Raw genomic sequence first — 8,585 nt, forward strand, 5'->3', positions numbered from 1 at the left:
AGTGAGATGATGAGGATTGTGAAGAATGATTGGATCAATAAAATACCTCCCCCCCTCCCCACTGAACAACCAATTAAAGTTTCATTATTGACTAGAAAACCATTACAGCAGTAATAGCGCAGTACACCGCTCCACTTTGTAGTACAGAAATATGTTTTTCCAAAAAGTCACCCTGTGGAGCCTCAACAGCCTGTCTATTCAACGTCTTCTCTGGAAGCTTCGTTTTCTTAATTATTGTATTCTCGAAGAGCCTGGGCCACGAAGAGTTTGCCTAAGTTTTGGGTAGTGAACTCCTTGATGGTCTGGCAGTAAGTGTTAATCTGGACTGCGATGAGCAGTGAATCCATCCAGGCAGGGGCCCCGGTGGGGCTTGAAGAGTTTGGAGAGGTGCATATTCTCCTGTTGGCGGCGCTGCTGATACTGACGTTTTTACTGCTGTTGACTGGTGTTCTTCATGTATGTGTTGTATTTGATTATGTCCTGGCTCATTTCATCGGCCCGGCCCTCCAGCAACTGGAGATTCTTCCCTAAACGATTGCTGCTAGCAAAACTGAGCAATTCATGCTTATTCACCACAGCTGACTTCTTCTCCAGCTCCCACATTAGGACATCGATCAGATGTGAATTTTTAATTACAATCTGCACTTCTTCAAACATGTGCTCAAAGGTGATGTTTGCCTTTTTCAATGCTTCAGGGGAAAAGTCCTTCCCTTTACAAACTCTTCTGTCAGTTTAGGAGTCTGTATGCCCCCAGTAAGAGAGATCCTCGGGCAGTTTTTATGGGATTGTAAATGAGAACGACAGATTCTTCGGTGGCATGCTAGTAACTGAACTGAGAATCCAGAAGTGCCGGGGTAATGAAGAAGCCATAGTATGTGCACTGATACCAGCCCATGTGGAGGTGATCAATGTTTACATGGCGAAGGCTGCGCAGCATCTCCATCTGGTACTGACTGTACTTCATCAAAGTCAGCATCATCCTCCATGTGCTAGGGGAACGGGAAATAGTTAGTAATCTCTAGTCGATCTTCTACAACCAGACCCAGGAGCACTCCCTGAACAACATCAGTTCCTTGTCCTTCTTCTTGATAATGTTTGATTATCTTTAATACTACCAGGCCGTCGATCTGCACCTGCTTCACGGCCGAATTTTCAGAGCTGCCTTTGCCCTTGCCTTTCCTCACTGTGCTGCCATCAGACTGGAGGAAGTGTTGGTGGAGCAGGTGCCTTCCTTGTGTGACACCACAATTCCAGCCATATAGGATGAAAGCAGCTTCTTCTTCTTCTTCTTCTTCTTCTTCTTCTTCTTCTTCTTCTTCTTCTTCTTCTTCTTCTTCTTCCTCCTCCTCCTCCTCTTCTTCCTCTTCCTCCCCCCCTCCTCCTTCTCCACAACATAACGTGTGGGTCTGAAAGAGTTTATTTTATTTTATTTTTCTTTGTCAGTCTCGATATCTATCAGGCTGACCTTGAACACTTGACCGTCTTGCTTTAGCATACCCAGTGCTAAGGTTATGGATGTTACCACACCTGGCTTATTCTTAGTTCTGAACGTAAGGATGGATGTGTTACCATAGAGATGTCAGACAGTAAGCCTAGGCTACTGCTTGTTTCTCCCTCTACTTCTTTAGTTTCCTTACTGGTAAAATAACGGGGCTTACTCCATAGTTGCTAGTGTTCCTGTGGTAAGGCATTCACCAGACATAAGGATGAAGGTATGATCTTCAACTCTAGATCTTAGCTGTACAATGAAGAGGCTTACATAAATGTTTTGGGATCCCAGTACATATAAACTTTATATTTATATAAAATTATAGTCTATGGAGCATGCAGTAAAATTATATATAAAAAAGCAATGTATATACCTGAATTTAAAATTACTTTACAAATGTTGATCATGGGGGTCTTAAGAGAATCTTTATGTAAAGGATCTCACCTGGATGTTAGCATCTGGTTGTTAAGTGTTATAGGGTGACAGTGGCAATTCTTTTTTTTTTTTTCAAGATAGTTTTATTCAGTTTATTTAAATAAGGACAAGGCTACTTAAAAGACTATACATACAAAAATGTACATTACAAGGTCAACTTTTTCTATACTGAATTACAAAATGTACACAAGCATTTAATAAAAGCATACTTAAACACACGTTGAGTAGCCTCTCAGCACTGCTCAAACCCCACAGTAGTAAGTAGAGAAAGCGCTTACATGGGGGAATTTAATCTACCGGCAGTTTTACTTAATGTAAGTTTTTAAAAAGTCATTGCTGTTGAATGAGTCTCTACATCAGTTTTTGAACTCTCTCAAACTTAAGTCAACCAAAACAGAATTTCAAATGAAAATTTCAATTCTGAAGAATTTTAATACCAGCAAATACAGCCTTATGGCAGTCGTGAGCCACTCTTCCAAGTGTCTGGCAGCTGCCTAAACTAATAAGGCTACTCTGGAAAACTATGCTGCTGTGACAGCCTTTGGGAAGCAATTTAGTGTCCTGGTGCTACAGGATTCCAGACTGCAGGATCCACATGGCGATCTAGCACCCCCCCCCCCCCGATGGAAGAGGATTGGGGTCAGACTATCTTCACCCCCTTAGTGAATGGAGCAAGGTCACACACACAATACAATCTGCAAATCTAAGTCTGAAGCTTAGACCTAGAGAAAAGAGGAAGGAGAATGGGAAAGAGACCAGGATATACAAAGTAGGAAAAAAAGAACGAGGCTGACTTGCTGATGGTAGATGCGGTGCCTTTTGTACCTCAAGCGCTTCCACTGCCTCTAATGCCATCTATCTGCCCAACCCAGGAATAAGAGTATCTTGCCTCACTGGGATACAGAATCAAAAGCAACAATACTAACCCTATATGCTATTAAGGAAACTTACTCCAGACTTGTTCAGCACTCTCATCGAGTCCTTCTTACCCAAACTGAAACACTACTTCAGAACAACACTCCCATAGCTGCTGTTCCAGATGCCCAGTAGTCGATGCTTCATCACATGGAGGAAGCCAATTCCATGATCCCTTCAGGAGGCATGGTGCTCCATGACAGAGGTACTATGTAATACACAGTGCATGGGTCAATGCTTCTCCACTTCTCAAACTCAAGACAGCTCAACAGTATGCTGCTATGTGAGCGTAGACGCTGAACGTTCATAGTATAAACTTCAATTTGAAGCAACAATGTTACACAGTTTCAGCTGTTATTACCAACCTACTCTGTACGTTAAATATACAAATTAAAAATTAATTTTACCAAGTAACTAAAAATAAATTCCCACTAACTTAAAACCATCAAATGGCTAATTCTCTCCTTAAAGAGAGAAAGGCCAGTGGAAGCAGAGAGACCAACTGAATATAAAATACAATGTGTTGTTGTACTCTAAAAGCTGCACTTTTAAAATATACCTTGACGATTACATATAGGAGCATACATAGTTCCTTTCAACAATATTAACTTATCAACTCTGCAAGTGACAATGTATTTAAAACATTACTGTAGCATCAACAATCATGCAACACTTAATATCATAAATTTTGTCTTATGTGTACAAATTTAGTCTGAAAAAAAAAAAAGCAGAACACTTAAAAACTACAGGGTTGATGTCTAAGAACGGTACTTACCTGAAAGGCTGAATTATTTTTTGTAAGGCTATTCTGATAAATGAACTAAAATGGTTGCTTTAACAAATCAAAGAAAGGAGATGACCCTAAGGCATACTAACAAGGCAAACCAACAATTTGAAGATTATACATGGAAAAATCTATGAAGTATCTTCTGCTCTAAGTAGGAAAAGGAAGGAGCAGACGCTAGACATCACGAACATAAAGCAAACAGTATTTTCTCATTTTCCTGCATAATACAAGTGGATAATGCTACTTGTACAAAAATAAAAAGAGCATCACTTATCCCTGCACGGGACAGTGCTGCAGGAAGCTGTGTTAATAGCACATGGACCTCTTCAACAGAGTCCACTTCCTACTGCATTCTACAGTGAATTCCAACTCCAGCGTCCTGATAATGACAACTGCCTACCCCAGAGCATACTGATAAGCACCCCACCACCACCACTGTCACACATTCTGGATTTTCTTATGTCTAGGACTCTAGGACCCATCAATTCCCAAACTTTCTGACACAGAGTACTGCCTCTAACATGGTGACCCAGCCTGAAGACTTTGAAATCAGTCTCATTTTAAAAAGATAAAGCTCATACAAGAAATAGCTGAACTCACAGTGAGAACTCAAGCCACATAAGAAAAGAGTAGGCAGGGTCCCTGCAAGCCAGGAACATTCTAAAGACACAGCAGCTTCTGCCATTGAGAGAGGAATGGCAAGCCCCGACTTCCCTTTTGCTTTCTGCGGGGCAGAGTGGCATACATAACTAAAGAGCAGAAAGCTTTTCCATCAACACCATCAACACACTTTCCTTGGCGAACCCTTCAAGATGCAGGTGGCAATATTTGCCACAATACTGTGAACTGCTTTATGCTTCTGCTTAGGAAAAGAATTTATAGAGGATGTGTACAAAGCTCTCTTTTAAAAAGAAATTCTTCCCTAACTGGGACATGAAAGCCAAGACATTGTAAGGAAGGGAAGAAGGAATAGAGGGAGGGAGAGAAGGAAAAGACTCATTTTCCAAACCTATTTTAAACCTCAAGAAAATCCCACAGTATTCAGGACCTCGGTAGATACCGTGGACTCGTCTGAAAACTGCGGCTGCAGCTCTGTTTATATCTTGGAGGCTTGCTTTCATGGCCATGTGACATGCCTCTGGAGGCTTCAGGTGATTTGTGGCCTCTGCCTCTTCCTTAGGAGCAGCCCGCTTTAATTTCACAGGAGTAGTTCCAACAGGGGACAGAGGTGGTGACTTCACTGGACCCGAAGGACTTTTCCTATGCGTTAAGTCATGGTTCTGTTTAGTGTCATTATTATTGCGCTCCATTTTCTTGTTCACAGGCAAATTGGAAAACAATACTCGGGGTGAGATCCGTGAAGAGGATTGGAATTGGTGATTTCCAGAAGGCGTCGCTGGTGGAGCCTGTCCCGGCAAGAGGCTTGAGCCGGTCGTCTGCTCTGTTCTCCGTCTTTTTCACTTTGATGCTTGTGCTCGTTGAGCTCCCATCGAACAAAAGGAAGGGTCTTTTCCTTAATCCATCTACAGCACTACTCCTTTTGGTGTCATTTTTCACTTCATGGTGCTCTCTTTTCTTCTCCATCATCTTCCCCCATCTATTCTTTGGCAAATCCGTCTGAGGCAACGGTATGGCATGCTGGACATAAAGGTCGGTAAGGTTGTCTTTGTTTACCCTTTCCTCATTTTCAACTGCTATGTTCTTCTGCTCCAGGGTGAGGAGGAGGAACTCCTGGGGTAGCAGCTCAGGGTGCAGCAGCAGCTTTGCGTCCGTGCAGCGGCGACCGCCCACATGCCCCGCCATGGTTGTCACCCGTGGCAATTCTTTATTAAAAGTAACTTTCTTCTTTGACAATTCCATTCCTATATGATGCATTATGATTATTATGTCCATGTTTTCTTATTCCACTTCTACCCAGGACAACTTCCTTTCTTTTCTACTAATCTCTTCTATAATCAAGAGCTGCGGTTTTGAGGCCTCATTGAGTTTAACCTGGGCCATCTGTGTGACCCTGGGTTTGGAATACCCACTGGAGCCTGGTAGGGTCACCGAGTAGGTAAATGACTGACGAAATGGCTCCCCCTAACCCAGATCTGTCAGTAGTTGAGCAGTAGCAGATGGCCCCATGAGAACCTTTCCCATCTACGACTGACTGTTGACAGGGCCAGTCTTGTGTGGGCCTAGTGCTAGCAGCCATACTGCTGTGAGTTCATGATTGCAATAGCCATACTGTGCCCAGACAGTGGCATTTCACAAGACTTCTCCATGTCTTCAGCTGTACAAGTTTCCCAGAGGAACTTTATTTTAAATTAATTTATTTTTTACAGTCCATATTCCATTCCTTGCCCCCCACATCCACCCTTTGCCTGTTCCACATCCCACACCTCCTCCCCAACCCCCTATCTCAATGTGGATGATCCTACCCCCCAGACCACCTGATCTCTAAACTCCCTGGGGCCTCCAGTCTCTTGAGGGTTAGGTGCATCATCTCTGAATGAACACAGACCCAGAAGTCCTCTACTGTATGTGTGTTGGGGGCCTCATATCAGCTGGTGTATGCTGCCTGTTTGGTGGTCCAGTATTTGAGAGATCTCAAGGATCCAGATTACTTGAGACTACTGGTCCTTCTTCAGGATCACCCTTCTCCTCAGCTTCTTTCAGCCTTCCCTAATTCAACAACAGGGGTCAGCTGCTTCTGTCCATTGGTTGGGTGCAAATATCTGCAACTGACTCTTTCAGCTGCTTGTTGGGTCTTTTGGAGGGCAGTCATGCTAGGTCCCTTTTTGTGAGCGCTCCATTGCCTCAGTAATAGTGTCAGGCCTTGAGACCTCCCCAGGGGAACTTTTAGGGTCACTTATGTATCATCTGCAAATAAAAATACTTTGACATTTTCTTTTTCAATTTTGTATCTCCTGAATCTCCTTCAGTTGTTTTATTGCTGTAGGTGAGAATTTAAGTACCATATTGAATAGGTATGGAGAGAGAGGAAAACCTTGTCTTGTTCTTGATTTTATTGGAATTGCTTTGTTTCTCTCCATTTAAGTTGATGTTGGCTATGTACTAACTGTAAACTGCCTTTGTTATGTTAAGGTATGTCCCTTGTACCATTAATCTCTCTAGGACATTTTCATGAAGTGATGTTTGTTTTTAGTAAAGACCTTTTCTGCATCTAGTGAAATGACCCTGTGGTTTTTGTCTTTCTGTCTATTTATGTGTTGGGCTGCATTTATCAATCTACATGCACATTTTGAATTCCCTGCATCTCTGACATGAAGCCTATCATCATGTTGGATGATCTTTTTGATAAATTCTTGGATTTGGTTTGTGAGCATTTTATCGAGAATTTTTGCATTTATATTCATAAGGAAAATTGGTCTGTAGTTCTTCTTTGTTAGGTTTTCATGTCATTTGGAGATCATGGTAACTGTGGCCTCATACGAAGAATTGGGCAACATTCCTTTTATTTCTATTTTGTGGGATAATTTGAGCAGTATTGACATTAACTCTTCTTTGGAAATCTGATAGAATTTTTCACTAAAACCATCAGGCCCTGGGTGGGAGACTTTTAATTACTGCCTGTATTTTATTAGGGGCTATAGGTCTGTTTAAATTGATTATCTGATCTTTATTTAACTTTAATAAGTGATATGTATCAAGAGATTTATCCATTTCTTTTGGGTTTTCTAATTTGATGGAATACAGTTTTTAAAGTGTATTCTTATGTTTGTTTTGCTTTATATATTTTGGCTGATAACAGTCCCCCTTTTCATTTCTAATTTTATTAATTTGGATATTCTCTCCCTGGCTTTTAATTAATTTGAGTAAGGGTTTGCAGCTGCCTTTTGCTCCTCTGTGGGTTTTTCTTTCTTCCACCTTTCTCCACCTCTTTTCTTCCATCCTTTCAAGCCCCTAACACTAGATGGGAGAGAAAAAAGGATAGAAGGAACAGAGGGTGATGTTATCATTAAACTATTTCCTGATGATTAGAGGCTTTGAGTTCCTTGTGTCAAGTTTGATCTTCACCATCAGGATCTCTAATTTCTTCTTTGTGTATGACTTAATAAACTCTGACCAACAGCAACCAACTATCCAACATCACCACCCAACAATCAAACCTGCCTCTCAGGCCCTAGCACTAATATACCCTCTTAAAAGTCCCCAGAATTCCAAATGTCACACAATCACAGAAATTATCACAGTAGCTGGCAAAATCACGCCCCTGCTAGAGCATGAGGTAAATCATAGTCAGATGCTGTGGACAATCTGAAGTAGCCCTGTATCCCACACCTGGGGATAAAGTGAAAACATAGTCCCATAATATTTTTTTTTTGTTTTTGTTTTTTTTTTAAAGAAACCATAGCTCCAGAATTGTCACTACAACGGTTGTCAATATTACTCATTTTTCCTAAGGAAACAAGTCTTTGTTTTATTGATATTCCTCCTCTTCCTCCTCCTCGCTGCTCTTCTTCCTTCTGGTGTGTGTATGTGCACATGTGTGTGTGTGTGTGTGTGTGTGTGTGTGCGTTTCTATTTTACTGATTTCAGCCACTCATTTGATTATTTCTTGACATCTGCTCCTTTTAAATACGATTTCTTCCTTTTGTTCTAGAGCTTTTGGGTATGCTGTTAAGTTACTAATATGAGATTGTCTCATTTTTTTTTTTTTAATGAAGGCACTAAGCACTATGAACTTGCCTCTTAATGAACTGACTTCATTATGCCCCATAAGTTTGGGTATGTTGTGTATTTATTTCATTCCATTCCACCAAGTGTTTAATTTCTATCTTAATTTCTGTCTTCATCCATTTTTCATTCAGGGCTGTGTTGTTCGGTTTCCATGACTTTGTAAGATTTCTGTTGTTGTCCATATCTAACTTTAATCCCTGGTGGCCAAATAGGATGCAGAGTGTTCTTCCTTCCTTCCTTCCTTCCTTCCTTCCTTCCTTCCTTCCTTCCTTC

At 41.4% G+C, this 8,585-nt stretch overlaps 2 pseudogenes across 2 annotated transcripts; both read right to left on the bottom strand.

Annotated features, from left to right (window-relative positions):
• Positions 1–227: 227 nt before the first annotated feature.
• Positions 228–1,258, bottom strand: LOC110336236 (annotated as a pseudogene). The gene has a single exon (XR_002381211.1). The product of XR_002381211.1 is annotated as a eukaryotic translation initiation factor 3 subunit H pseudogene (transcript).
• A 1,369-nt stretch (positions 1,259–2,627) lies between these two features.
• On the bottom strand, positions 2,628–5,433 carry LOC110336237 (annotated as a pseudogene). Its single transcript, XR_002381212.1, has 2 exons — positions 4,647–5,433; positions 2,628–2,646 (listed from the first exon to the last, which is right to left on the bottom strand). The product of XR_002381212.1 is annotated as an ashwin pseudogene (transcript).
• Between the last annotated feature and the right edge of the window lie 3,152 nt (positions 5,434–8,585).

Source organism: Mus pahari, chromosome 19, assembly GCF_900095145.1.
Source record: "Mus pahari chromosome 19, PAHARI_EIJ_v1.1, whole genome shotgun sequence".
In the NCBI taxonomy this organism is placed as follows: domain Eukaryota; kingdom Metazoa; phylum Chordata; class Mammalia; order Rodentia; family Muridae; genus Mus; species Mus pahari.